This window comes from Heterocephalus glaber, unplaced genomic scaffold, assembly GCF_053883595.1.
Source record: "Heterocephalus glaber isolate CG9 unplaced genomic scaffold, H.glaber_assembly_v1.0 deba00000768, whole genome shotgun sequence".
Lineage (NCBI taxonomy): Eukaryota > Metazoa > Chordata > Mammalia > Rodentia > Bathyergidae > Heterocephalus > Heterocephalus glaber.
This window is the reverse complement of record NW_028258162.1, coordinates 13162095-13177075: the sequence shown is the minus strand read 5'-3', so window position 1 is coordinate 13177075 and position 14981 is coordinate 13162095. Positions and strand designations below refer to the sequence as shown.

Below are 14981 nucleotides of genomic sequence, written 5' to 3'. Positions count from 1 at the left end.
GGCAGAGGGATTTCTGAAATGCCTGGACAGGTTAGTGAGAGAGGAAGCCAAACAATGCTGGGATTTCCAGGATTTTCTCTTGTTGAAGATGAAACCAAATGTCCAATGTGCAGAGGTCAAGGGAAATGATGCTCTTTCAAAGGAGACCCAGCATCATTCGACTGAGTTCACACATCTGCGCACCAGCCCAACTACTCAGGAGCCAGGCAGGCATCTGAGCCAAGTGTATCTAAATGGTTTTCATAGTTCACAAGACATCTTGCTTATTGTGTCGAGTTATAATGCTGGACACTAGAATGGTACTTTTCCAAAGAGCATCACTTATGAAAATAAAAGTTTCCCCAAATTCTGAAACATATATTTTTACAATTTATTTTTGATGTTTAAAACCTGTCAAATAAAACAAAAGCAAAGCAATATATCTTCTTAATGAGGTACTGATAAAGAATAATCCTAATTCCTGGGCCTTCTTAATGGGATCTAAAGAGATATACAACCTACACAATTGTTCCTCAATCTTCCAATCAGCTGGCAAGCACTGATCCCACACAGAGGTTTTAAGGAGGGACCTGGGGTCTAAACATTCGCTAACAGTGGCCTCAAATCACAGATCTTTTGTTATTATAGAGCAATGAAATTCTGAACAAGTCATTTCATTTCACTGAGCCTCAGCTTGCTCCTTGCTGTAATGGAGATAGGAATAGTGCCTTGTATCTTGAGTTGTAAAAATCAGTATGCGGAGCACATGATGACCTCACTCACTGAATACGGACAGAAGAGGTAGTCCCCGCCTTGACTCTTGAGAATCACATGAGTATTTCCAGGACAAGTTTCCAAAAGAGTTTTCAAGGGAATTTAGATTCTTATAGGTAGTGATATGTACGCAACAGGAATATTTATCTCTGAGATAGGACTTGGATTTATATGGGAAACAAGCAAGCCTCGGTTGTGGTTTGTTGATACAACATGAGGAAGTAAATGAATTCATTTGGCAACTTTTTGTCCAAGAGAAAATATTTTAGGATGAGAGCCCAAGAACGCGATAAAACTACAAGATATAGTCCCTTACTTTCTGATAGTAGCTCACTTTTATTGTGCAATTAGAGTACTATAAATACTGTTATTCACTTGCGTACAATACCATGTATCATTCTCATGGCAATCCAAGGAAAGAGAAACCAATGTGATTTTGATATAACAAATGAGAAAACTGAGACTGCCAAAGGTAGAAATACTCGCCAAAACTACTCAGCTAAGAATGAAAACTCAGTCTGAAACTCAGACAGGGTAATTCCCGAACTTGCAGACCTCCCACCAGACCCCCTTGCCTAACAAGAAGGAATGTGTCCATTGACTGGGATTTCATGGACTGAGGAGTTGGAGCATAGAGGCAAGTCATGTAGCTTTGGAGAAGCAGGAGAGGACCCCTGGGCATCCAGGTTTCATGAAAGTCCAAGAATCTGTATTTATCAGGAAGTATTTCATCTACCAACCACACGAAGATGCACCTGTTACTCACCTCTGTGAATCTCCCCTAAAAATCGAAGATCATAATATCTAACTCCTAGAGCACTTGGGAAGATTGAAAAGCCTGATCTACATCAAGTGCTTGACACAATACCTGATAAGAAATACTTGATACCACCTTGAAAGTCTTGTGAATCTCACCAGAGTGTCAGTCTCAGGTAAGCTCGGTTTATCACTGTACCTAAATCTACTGACTTAACAGCCTCTACCTACAAAGTGAAAATAACTGTGTCTGCAGTGCTGGGGTCCTCGGCAGTGTAAACACTCTGACCGTGGCCTATCTGAAGATACCAATGTCTGTGATGAGACCGTCCACGCTAAAATAGGTCAAAACTGCAAATCAGCTTTTTCAAAGAACACCCTACCTTCTTCTCATTTTTAACTAAAGCCTCCTTCACCTGTCCATGCTTAAAGTAAATACCCCTCCTGGATGTGGGGACAGACTATTATCAGGATGGGCAGACTTCCGTCTTCATGAAGCTTGCATGTCAGTGCAAGGCGATAAACATAAATATGGCATGATGGAGGAAAAAGGCATTTGAGTAGACCATCACATTGAGATGAATCCTGAAAGATGAACGAATGTCCAGGCAGCTATCTCAGTGAAGTGATGGAGGAGCCATCACGCTCCCTGCCTTCCGAGGTCGGCCCACTTCTGCTGCCATGGGAATGAAGGTAGATGAAGTCCGTGCTGTGTCCTCCTCCACCTGCTGTCCTTCTGAGAACCCTGTGGTTTGGGCTGGGTGGGGTCGACCTTGAAGAGACTTGAGAGGTGAAGAGGGAAAGAATGACTGGATCTCCTCTCCTTTGTTTTTTAGGGCTCACAATACTATTTTTCAGTAGGAAAGTTGATTGAAGGGGCAACAGCAGCAGCTCCCTCCAGCTGAGGGTATACTGAGGAAAAACCTAGCTGTGGCCACCTCTCCTGAAGGTGAAGATCTAGGTGAGTCCCAATCCAGAGAATCCGGCTGAGAAGCCCCTGTTCCCACACCCTCAGATCTCAGCCCATTCTCCAGAGCACAAACACATACAATAATTGCAGCACCAAACTCCTGCCTAACATCCTCGTCTTCAGCCAACTAATGGAGAGGAAATAAATTCCTCAGGAAAAAATAAAAGGTAATAAATGTCCCTACACCGATGTGTTCTCTCACTCAAGAAAAGAAGGTCATGATTTGCAAGACTGTGCAATGACTTGCTATTACTTATCTCTCCCATTCCAAATTGTTCTCATACTTGGCTGAGAGATGAGAGAACAATCGCCCGTAACATCATCTACAAAATCTGTTTCCTCCTTCTCCCTTCCCCCATTTCTGCCCTAAAACTGTGCGCCAAGAATAAACAAAGGGGAAAACAATTGCGTGCCACACAGTTTTGAAGCAGTGGGGATCAAATGAGGAATGAATGTTCCCCCAAAGAGAAAACATTAGACTTTCAAATTCAAGAGTTCATTGAGAACATGGGCATACAGGTTAAGCCATAAACTGCAATCCAAAAAATATAAATACATGAAACAAAAGAGTGCTTGATTTTAGAGCTAAGCCGGCGGAAAAACGTGTGGAGACGTCTTCGGTGGTCATTTCAGGAGCCTTGTGAGCCACTCAGTATTAACTTGAAATGGAACAGCCTTTGTTAGGTCCTGAGACACACATGGCTCTTATCATGTAGGGGTGAATCTCCCTCCACAGATAAACTACCCGCTTGGCTTCACCCGTGCAAGATTCCATCAGCATGTGGAGGGCATGTGACATAAAGCATGTCCACAAGGGAAGAATTATCTTTCACAGGCAATCTGTCAGCACCACTGAAAAATATTCCCCTGTGATGAAATTATAAATGCCTTCACATCAAACAAAGCATCTCTTGTCTAAAGCCTGGGTCAATATTGGAAGTGATTTTTTTCTTACTTGGCATTTTGATAGAACTATGCATTAATATCCACATAATTCCACGTTTACATATGCCAGGTGACAAACTGCATATGAGGAATTATGGCATTTAGTAAAGGATATTAGAGACATCAAATGCATAATTAAAAACTGTATATTGAAGTATGATTTTTATATGTAGTTGACAAAAAGCAGACAGGAGAAATTCTTCCAATATTGGAAGCACTCCCAAACTCAATTCCCTCCTAACAATTCTCCCATTATGCATGAAGTTAAAGATGGAAGAAATCACTAGTGTATTATTAAGGGAAAGCATAATTTTTTATTTATTTATTTATTTATTTATTTATTTATTTATTTATTGGTACTGGGGATTGAACTCGGGACCTTGCGCTTGCAAAGCATGTGCTGGAACCACTGAGCTAAATCCCTGGCCCGGGAAAGCATAACTGCAAAACTATTGCAATTAATGGTATTGAAATAATTTTATGCGTCTGAAAAATTAATACTTCTCTCTGAAGACACATTGGACAAAAATTTTAAATCAAGCTGATCACTCAAGCATAAATTGTTTACCATTTTAAACAAAAAGAACATACTATGTCACAGAGTGCATATTTAGCCTTTGTCTCGGAAAGTAAATGAACTTGAACAATTATTTGAATGAATCTGCTGAATGTCATTGATGACTTAGAAGTGAAAGTCCTATTCCTTAAATATAAGGGTTTCTGTCTCAAAATTGTCCAGGTAATTGTCTCATCTCTAAATGCACTTTGGTTGATGAGTCCTCTTCCTCATCGAGTTTACTTGATGTATTTATTGAATGTCTATGAGTCCCAGTCTCTAAAGGAATCCCTTTAGTAATAAGCCGTGCTGCTTCCCAAATCCCAGGCTCCTGAGCAGTTGTGCCAGACCTCGTGCACCAAGGGCTCACATTGCTATGCAAGCCTTACACCCTCTTCCAGATGACAGAGCCAAATGCAGCCCATCTTTCCTGGCCCCATGCCCTCATTCGGCTCACTATGACTTGCTGTTTCTGCTTCCTGTGAAGCATCATATGCCGAGGCCCTCCAAGGCTCGGATGGGTAGCACCTCTCATATGAGTTCTTCCCTAATGTGGTTTGACTAGGGCTCCTCTTTGAGAGCATCTCAAGAGGACGATGCGTATTTGTATGGGCTAATATGGAAAGTGCCCAAGATAACAAAACGGGGAAAATGAGCAGAAGACGGTGGAGGCTGTGCTCTCAAACAGCACAGCCCACGTCCATTCTCTGATGTTCTACCATCGCAGGGTCTCAAAAGAGCCAAATGGTTTGGTTCAGCCAAGAGACAACACAAGAGAAGTTTGGAGAGAGGGAGGACATCAAGCGTCTCCCTGCTGCTCCCCGCCGGCTTTGACACAATCTCGTAGCGATGGCTGGAGTCCGCCAGCACTGCTCTCCACCCCAGTGGCCTTTCCCTCATGGCGCTGTCTGTCTCTCCCTTGCTCCTTCCCGGAAAGCTGCTTCTTTGTCCCGGGTGCTGACAGCCCAGGCACTGCCCCTGCAGCCTCTCCGGGTCTTGAGGTGCTTTGCAGACCCTCAACCCCAAAGGTCACTGGAACCACTTTTAGTTTTTTGAGGTTTTTAAGAATAGTTTAAATAATATCTCAAGACTTTTTCTCTTTCTTAAAGGTTTTCCAAAAACCAAAATGAAAAACACACATTTAAAAAAAAAAAAGAATGCATTTTTTTATCTTTTAATTATCATCTAGGTCTGTTGAATTCTTTTATGACTTCATGATATATAAACAATCTCATGTTGTCTATGTTTTGAAGTGTTTACCTATTTCGTAACCTCAAGGTTTATGTCATCATCACTCTGTAATTAGTCCAGAAGTATTTTTAAAAGACTAAAACAATGAGAATGGAAGAATGATGGAAGGCCCTAGAAGGTGATGAAACTGTGAAGCTCATTGGTTCTGTTTTCTTATTTCATTGCCCAGAGGACTGTGCAGTCTTTCATGGTTTGGAAGAAGACAGCTCACAACATCGTCTTGGATTTCAGTAGCACGCATTCGTCACAGCTGAGAACTTTTCATTTTCTGTCCTTAATTACTGGCAAAGAAGAAAACATTTCAAGCGTGTTAGTCCAAAGATGCATGCAAACAGGCCGACATTAGCTCTCTCAACTCCAATAACGATAACAACATTGATTTACAGGTGAAACTTCAGATTCTATGTCTTCAGATGGTGATAAGTCAGATGGATTGACTTTAAACTAAGAAGGCTTGGGTGATGTTTAGCAGGACCCGGGGATGGGGCATCAGGAAACTCAGGGGTGAAGTGTGAGGAGGTATAAAGCTTCCAAGTTGACTGTGAATGCTTATCCTACAAATACTCTCAGAAACTATATACACATACAAGTGGAGAATTTTATTTTGTATGAGATATGCCCCCCAGTAAAACTAAAGTTACTAATCATCTACTGTTATTTTAAGTACTCCAAAATATGGCGGCATAAAAAGCACGTACTTCCTCTCTCAGTTTCTTTGGCCTTGCGATGTAGGCACACCTTAGTTGGAGCCTCTGCCATCACTCATCTAACAGATCTGCGATGGCCCAGCAGTGGTCACGAAGCTCAGCCAGAGAAACCACTCTTCCCAGGCAGTGCTGACTGGATGCGGTTCCTTCCAGCCTACAGTGAGAGGTTGTGCTCTGTTCCTCAGTCTCTCCACCGTGCAACTTGCTTTGTCAAGTGTTGACCCAAGAACACAACAGCATGCACTATATAAGCAGAAGTCACGGGCTTTATAACAATAATCAGAAAGGAGACTTGTCACCTTTGCTGGGTTGTCTCATGAGAACCAAGTCACTAAATCCAGCCCACCCTCCAGAGGACAGAGTTACCAAGGATGTAAATACTAGCAGGGTGATAGGCATCTGTGGCTATTTAGAAGTCTGCCTAGAACAAATAATTTTCTAAAGAGAATCAGGAAAGATAGCTTTCTCAAATGAGATGCCTCTCATTTTGATAAAACGTTGGATGACAGAATTCTTTATAATAAAGTTGCTTTGCATTATGCCTTTATTATTGCACTTATACATTGTTAAAAAAAACCTTTAAAATATTTAAATGAAAAATACAAAGGATCTCTAAGACCCGGAGACCAAATAGGGATAACTCTCTGTCCAAATATGCTGAAGGTTAACTGTGCCCTCACCTCTAGAATTTATCCCTTCACTAAGGTCTTTTCATTTGAATCATCCAGGGTGGATTTTCTTTTCTTCAAGGACCCTGATTGATTACAAGAATACATAAAATTTGAATACAGTGTGTGTGTTCTTTTAAGAAGCCTCACAGTTTGGAAAAAGGAAACAGAACTAACCCAGCATGAGGTGTGTTTCACATCACAATGGCTACAAAAGAATTCTCAGGAAAGGATCCACGCAGAAGGGACCGAACATTCCAACACACCCGCTGTGTTTGGATAGAGATGCTCCAAAGCAAACTGCTTAGGAGAACAGCAAGTGTTTCCTCCGCAATGTTGCTTTTCTTGTTCATTTACTTCTTTTAAAATAGAATCAGAATTTGTGGGTAGAGTGCAAACTCTTTCTGGAAATGGATACTTTCAGAAATAACATGTGATTGGCCTTTTCATTTTCACCCCTCAGCTACCTCAGGAATGCTTTCTCACACAAACTCCCAGCCTGACCTAGGAGGTTCTTTTCCAGTACCTACAGTTCCACCCACCACACGCAGAACCAGGTTCTCCATTCTTTCTCTCTGACTCAGTTTGAACAGCATCGTACCTGGACCATGATGCGTAAATTCCTCAGGAGGCTGTTTGTTCATAATGACACGGATTTTAAGACAGGTACAGAGAAGGCAACCTGAGCCTGGAAGAATGTTACCTCTGGCTCCGGTTCCATGAGTCACTGTGGGCCTCCCCTTTGGTGAATCCTGTGAGAGCTGTGAGAATTGAGGTCCACAGTAATTAACCCTTACTACTGAGTTGCGAGACCGACCGTGAATACCCACAACTGCAGATCACACCAACCCTACTTACCCTGTTTTCCCCGTCCATATATACCCATGACAAAGTTTAGTTTGTGGGTTAGGAACCCCTACTCCTTCCAGGGTGTCCCTTGCTGAGGTATGAATTTCTTTCTTTCCTTCCTAAATTGAGAACTTTCAACTTTTTGCTAAAGGAAACACTTTATGTCTTCTCTTTGGTACATCTAAAAAGAGGATTGCCCGCATCACTACCCTTGAGCTTTGGGAAATCAAACAAGCATTATTTGGACACAAAAGCTACGAGAGTATAATAGTCAATCTGATAACAAAGGCAGCTACTAAATGACTATGTGTGAATTTGCTGGACAAAGGGATGATCCGTACCCTGGGCAATCTTCATGCTGCTCAGAATATTGCTCAATGTAGAATATATGAGTTGTCTCTGGAATTTTCTATTTGATATTTTTGGACCATAGTCGACCTCAGAAAGTCCACTGCAGCTCAGGAGGGCAACTATAGGTAATACCATTCCTCAAATATGAGGATTCTTAAACTACATGTTGTGAAATATCCGGGGGCAGATTAAACTGCCAGTAGGACTACCTTGTTCCTAGAAAATCACGGGACGATGCCTCTTTACCTGCCGTTTGTAATTTCAGACTCACACTCCCACCCACCACAGTCATTAATAAGCTGTTTGACTTGGACATATTCTTATCCTCTATAAGCACAAGTTCACTTTTCTAAATTCCCTGCAGAATTTACTTCACCGGGTTTTGAAAAATACTGAACAAAAAAGAAATCACGGTTGCCTGTTTCTGCTGTTCTTTTCTTCTTTTCTCCATTCTTGCCTAAGTGAATTATGTTCAATAAAGAATAGTAGAAAGGAAATTGCTCTATTGTGGCCATTTGGGCCAAAGCTGAAAGGCTCTTAGGTTCTAAGGTTCTCAGAACAATTTCTTTTTTCAAGGTACGTGGTTGCCTAATCACTGCAGTCCCCACAGGTACCATAAAAGAGGATTACCACTTTGCTAATTTTACAGATAAAGAATCTGGAGAGAGACAAAGACTGGCAATTTGGAAGCACAGCTGTCAGTACAAAATTGAATCTATTTGTATCTAAAAGTAAGTGTACAACCAATATTTAAGCTTGAAACAAAAAGGAAAAGAGAAAAAGGCATTTACAAAGGTAAGTGTCATGACTGACAAAGCTTAAATTTTTTCGAGAAATTGTGTTCCCCCTTTTTAAGATTCTCTAGGTGATGATTTGTTTCTGAGAATCCCTGATGGAAATTAGAGTGGATAGCAACGTATGTTTCTTTGTTTAATGGTGGGGACCCATCACAGGAGAGATGGATGGTAACAACTTTCATTTAAGTTCTCCTGGATCCCTAAAACATTTTCTCCCTAACCACCTAGCTCAGAACCTGGAGCTTCCCCATCCCAGTATGTCAGAGTCAGCTCCTTCTGCTGCTTTAAATTCCCTCAACCCTTTGGACGTTTTTGCAGCTCCCAACCAGAAACTCTTCTGCTCTCTCTGCCTTTCCTCTTCCAGGGTCACTAAACCCTCATGAAAATATAGACGCTCTCAGTTCTGACCCACAGTATTTGTTAATAATTATCCAGGTAGAAAGATCAGGCCATTCTTTCCAATATATTCTTCACAGTAGCTCAGTTTTTCAATCTCTTGAGACGGCAATGTGATCATCCAGGCCCCCACTGAGTCATAAAGCTTTCTTGGTTTCTGTTTTTCCCTCTTCTCCTCCACCCTCTTCTTTGTTTCTCATTATAGTCGTAATTAAATCCAAAGTCCTCTTCTGACAGAACACACACTCACACCCACATGCTCCCTTGGCCACTGCAGACTCTCGGATCCTGTATTATTATCTTACTGGTCTACCTGCCCTTCCTCAAACTTGTCCCCAAGCTATGTAGCACTAACGTGACTCATTCGTTAAGAAGGAGCCCTTATTCTCTAAGCTTCCCAACCCTTCGGGCTCACCTCCAACCCTTCTCCAGAGGTCTTTCCTGACCCACTTGCCTCCCTGTCCACCACATGCCAGTAGAGATTCCTCAGTGTTGTAAATCATGTCACTGTTTTCTGTATCTCCCTCCAAGCTAATTTGCTAAGGTTGCCCAATTTATTTCCACGGTGCTCAAGACGACATTTTGGAAGGGGCAGGAAACTAGCAAACATTTCTCAGGCATACGGTAATCTCATGACTCAGAGGGTACGGCTACCTACCTCAGTTTTTTGGTCTGAGTTCAAGTCCATTCTTGTATGCAAGCTCTATTTTTGCCCGACATTCAACATGCCTCATTTTTGTGTCATCAAATGTCTACAGGTCATCTCTGTTTGGATATCCAGTGGAATGTTAAAGTACCACTTGCTATCACCCCAAACGCTGCGTCTTCTGTTTTCCTCATCCCAGGAAAGTGCCCAGTGGCTCATGTGGGGACATAAGGGACCCCTCTGTGCTGTTCTTGTGTCCATGCTCCTTAGCACATCCTGTCAATGCGCTCTTCAAATACACCGAATCCGATTCTCACCCTTTCTCACTCCCCTTGCTGTGGCCATCCGAGGCCGAGCCCCTTGCCTGGCCACTGCGACAGGGATCTCAAATGGACCTTTTGCTACCACTTAAACCCAGGCAGCCCTGCACGGTGTGGCAGCCACTGAGGTAAGATGTGAGCAGCCCAGTTTACCGGCCTCTGGCCTTGCCTGCCGCGGGGCGGGGTGTCCACCCATGCCCATCTGTGTCCCCTGTGCGGATGGTGTGACCGCCTCCCACTCCACACCAGTGCAGCCCCCTGAGCTTCCCTCCTGCCTGGCGCCGTGAGTCTGCCTTGTTTCTGATGAGCTTCCCCTTCTCTCTGGAAACCTGGCCTCCTCCATCCTCCTAGTCACAGCTCCCATCCCACTGCCCTAGGACCCTTCCTGACAACACCATGTCTCTGAGATCTCTGCAAGGCTACCTTCTTGATTATAATCCCTTTATTTCCACTTATGAATCGTGTGCAATTTGATTTTCAACTATTTTGAAATTGTCAATAAAAGCTAAATCCGAGGCTAGACTTCATTTATCCATTGCTAAGAAATCCAGGATAAAGTGCTATTAATTATTTTAAATAGCAGAAAGTCATGCTGTGCTTCTGAAACATTTAAAATTTAACTAGTGACTAGGGATCTGTCATTACAAAAGTTCTGGGAGGCAGCACGATTCTGCCATCGTTAAAGTTAGTCTTTCGACTTCTGTTTTGCTATGAAACAAAAGAGGGCAAAGAGGAATCGGAAATGAGCAGAGAAGGGACTTTCCATGAAAGAATTTTCTGAGAAGGTCCAGAGAGGCTTTTGCTGTCCCTGCCAAAGATCCCTAAAGTCTATCCCTGAGCCAGTGTTGCCTGGAGAATGTATGGGGACCCCAAGGAAGGTGCCCAGGGCTTGCTTGCAGAATACACATGTGCTCATGATGATTTGCAATATACAGAGTACAAACCAAGAAAAAAGTTCAGTTATTCTGAAGCTATCCTTAGATGTCTTTATGTGCTCTCAAGTGGAAAACAACAAAATAATAACACAATGAAATAGGAACAAAAATGAAACTTCTGTATAGTTTTATCAATTAATTCCCAATCAGTGCAGATTCTGCATACCATTCACTCACCACTGGGAAGCCCGGAGCATGCCACACCTTCAGAACACCCTTCTCATGATGCACCTTAACTCTTGGCTTGGTCTGGAAATGAAACACAACTTTGAAAGTCATCTAAATTGTATACCTGATTTGTGTGGAAAATAAGCTAATTGAAAAGAAAACTAATAGGGCTAGAACTGATTGCACTTTTATTCAGTCCTGTAAGAGCAAGTTGGCTGCTGAACCCATGATGTCCAAATCTGAGTGGCCCTGGGTAGCGCTGTACCTGAACTCCGTGTTCCCAGTGTATTAATCTACAACTGTGGTGGGAAACTCAAAAATCTTGAGATGACACATATTATAGTCCCACTTACAATCTTTTAATGGACATGTATTAAATGTTGACCAGATTAATATAGCAGGAGAAAGAGTTCTAGTTCATCACGTAATTTTTCATTAGTGAGACTGTTTTAAATTTTATTATACTCAATTAACATCTTAGGAGAAGGGAGTTGTCATGTTTATTTCTTGATTCTCAATAGAGCAACTAGCACATTGTTCAGCATATAATGAGAACTCAAAATATATGTGTGTGTGCACATATATATATATATACATATATACATATATATATATAACTAGAGTTCAATATTTCAAATTAACCCATAGTATTTGCCATGGTTACAGTAGTAATGCCATATATTCATACAGGAATAGAGTTTATAAAGTTTTTCCACATTATTTTCTCATAAACCATTTCTATTAAGTTTTAAAATTCCTTTTTACATATAAAGGAGCTCTGCCTCAACGAAAGTCATCATACACTGCACAATTATATTCTTTATTATAAATAGAACATAGATTCTAGCTCATGTAGGGACAGAGGTCATCTTTAATTCACATATTTTGGCTTCTAATTCTGTGATCTTTATATATCGTAAGTGCTTTCAACTGTTCTGATTCTGTTATACAATTGTTTCATTTAATCTTGCCAAGTCTCCTCCCAGTCCCCTATGAAGTTTCTTCGATTAAAGAGTGTGCCAGAGCATAACTGCCTTCTCACTGATCTTTCTAAAGACCATGAGCATGGACAGAGGCAGGGAGACTGCCTGGACCAGAGCTCAGGGCTCCACGCCGGTGTTGGGCATTGCAGTTATGCAGACTCCACTTATACCCTGAAGCTCCACTTCCTCATACGCTATAAAAAAAGAATAATAAAGAACAAACTTCAAGGTTGAAACCTGGTGAAATAAAATAGAACTGCAAAATAGCAAGCTAAAATTTATAGGTTTACATATTTAGCAAACAGAGCCTAACTCAGCAGCTCCGTGGGGAGTCAAGGAAGAATGAAAAAATTCAACCACAACAACAACAAAGTGGGTTTGGTGCCTCTTCCATGCCAGCCCCTGCACAGGCAAGAGGTGGCACTAATACCCCGAGCTTCGTGGAAGCACACTGTCGATAATGAGCAAAGCACATCAGATGTGTCTAGTGCTGTGCATCTTCTACTATAAGCAAGGGCAACAAGAAAGCACTCAGAGGGCTGAGCAGGACCAGATGAAGGACAGGGATAAGCAAGGGCTGAGAGGGGTGTCCGGTGAAAACATTCTAGATAGAGGCAAAGACCCTGAGACAGAAATACTTGGTGAGGGCGGTGCAGGTCAAGGATGAAATCAGAGCAGTCACCAGGAAGTTATCAGGCAAGGCTGTTAAGCCCAACAAACTCTCAGTGAAATGGGGTATCCTTGAGGGATCGTGAATGGCATCGTGACTTGATTTCCACCATACGGAGATGCAATGGCTAATTCGTCTAGAACACCCTGAAGAAGAGAAGTAGGCAGCCTCAAGCCCCTGGGGGCTCCCTCAATGTCCATGCCCACATGTGATACCTCCTTCTTGCGTGTGTGCTGGGTTTATGAACTCCTCCCTGACAAACAATACCAGGAAGTGTTGGGCTCACTTCCGGACTGAGGCTGTGCAAAGAGAACGAGAACATCACTCTCTCTTGCTCACTTGTCTGCACGAAGTCAACTGCACGGAAGTGAGGAGCCTCTCCAACAGCTAGCAAGGAACCCAGGCCCTCAGCCAACCGACCGGTGAGGACCAGATCCAGCTAGCAGCGGTGAGCATGTGCTTAGAAGCAAACTCCCCAGCCGAACCTTTGGATGGGACTGATCTCACAAAGGATCCTGAGCCACAGGCATTCAGCTATAAAATTTAGATTCTTTGCCCACAGACGCTATGTGATAAGAAATGTTTGTTGCTCTGAGTCACTGAGTTTCAGGTAATTTGTTACACAGCTGCAGGTAACTAATATGCGATGCAGAAGCTGAAGGACAAGAGGCTAGAGGCAGGAGAGGGTGGCATGTTTCAGATTGCTGTGGTAGCAGGGAAACGCTGGGATCTGGGGTACGATCTGGACTTGCCCTTGAGTGGGGCTTCCTGTGCGGGATGCTTCCTGGTGGAAGAGTTGCAGAAGTGGCTGTGAACACCACAGTAGAGTAAAGATGTGAGATCACAGTATCACATGGTATTTAGGGTAAGAGCTATGGAGCATGCTCCTGTTAAATATTGGGAAAATGCAGAAAGTAGGGATAGGAGGAAAATGAGGAGACAGAGTTGCTTTGGAACTCAAGGGAAGAAAGCAATTCAGGGGCCAGAAAAGCTGTCAATGACAGTGCCCAAACAGGTCACCAAAAATTAGGCATCATGAAGGAAGAAAATTTTATGAGCAAGGGTCTACTCCAAGTTGTCATAAGTAGAAATAATCTATATTTCTTAACTACCCCAAAGCCATTTTTCTTGCAATGTATTTGAGCCAATGACTATAAATAGTTCTACCCTTTGGATAAATTATTTCACTGTTTAAACAATATTGGTCATCCAGAGACATATTTGTTAGTTTTCTTCCAAACTGAGAACAGAGCTTCCCTTTCAATAACCACCAGATAGGTCAGCAATCAGTAACCTCAGCCTACCCTGAGACACAGTTGCCTAATAATTAATTTTAAAGCTGGTCAGCCCTCTTGAAATTTAAATCCTTTGTTAATGCAAATTACTCTTTATAACAATTGTCTTGGTTACTTCATTCCAGTGTTCTTATCTGTTAAATTGGGGATAGACAGAGTATCAGTATATTCAGTGATTTTAACTCTGTGTTAGAGCTATAGGCCACCCAGTTGAGTCAAGGTCTCATAACATATGTAGGATTTTAAGCACATGCCAAGACCATTTCCATGTGCTACCATTGCTTCATTCTTACTCGAATGCTGCTACCTTCTAAAAAAACTTTCGTCAATGTGAATAAAAATGGAAATCTCCTTCAGAAAAGAGTTGAAAATTTTTTCACACAGGCTTGAGTGAAAATTAACAACTAACTAACTAGAGACTGTGTAATGACCTAAAATCACTGCATAGATATTAGTCAGCACACTACAAGTACATGCCTTCAGATTTTAAAATAGGGTACATAAATGGAATAATTACACCAGAGGTAGGTCCAGGATTTGGAGGTCTGATGCTCTACAGTTCAAAGGTCCCACTTTATGGACAAGAATGTAAATATTGGTCTATCTTTGAGGAAAGAAAAGTCGAAATATATTATAAATATTATTAAGCTGAGATACCCTAGCATCAAAATTTCAGAAGAATTATAAAATATTAGATTAAGTACCTGCCAGGCATAAAATTCTAACACAACTTTCCTACATTGTCAGTTACATTTTGTTTCCTTGTGTCAGTTATCTCATAATTTTCAAGAGATAATAGAAAGACGGCTTAGTTCAAACATGGAAGAAAATGATGTTTTCCCCAAATTTGACAGGAAGCCTAAAAAATTACCTACTATCACCAACAAAGAGCTGCAGGGCTGAAAAAGCTGTTCTAAGCTACATAAAAAAGGAAACTGGTTTGATGACGTATATCAGAGGGAGGA

General features: G+C 41.9%; 1 long non-coding RNA gene across 2 annotated transcripts in view; it reads right to left on the bottom strand.

Moving 5' to 3' along the window:
* Positions 1-3966: 3966 nt before the first annotated feature.
* LOC110344913 (uncharacterized) overlaps positions 3967-14981 on the bottom strand; it is a 32341-nt gene continuing 21326 nt past the window's right edge. Inside the window, exons 2-5 of one of the 2 annotated variants that reach the window (XR_002387859.2) lie at positions 11067-11149; positions 6619-7367; positions 5930-6203; positions 3967-5512 (exon numbers count right to left, since the gene is read on the bottom strand). This is a non-coding gene — a long non-coding RNA (uncharacterized LOC110344913). Of the gene's footprint in view, positions 5513-5929; positions 7368-11066; positions 11150-14981 lie in introns of both variants that reach the window. The other variant, XR_015449700.1, reaches the window with a different exon arrangement.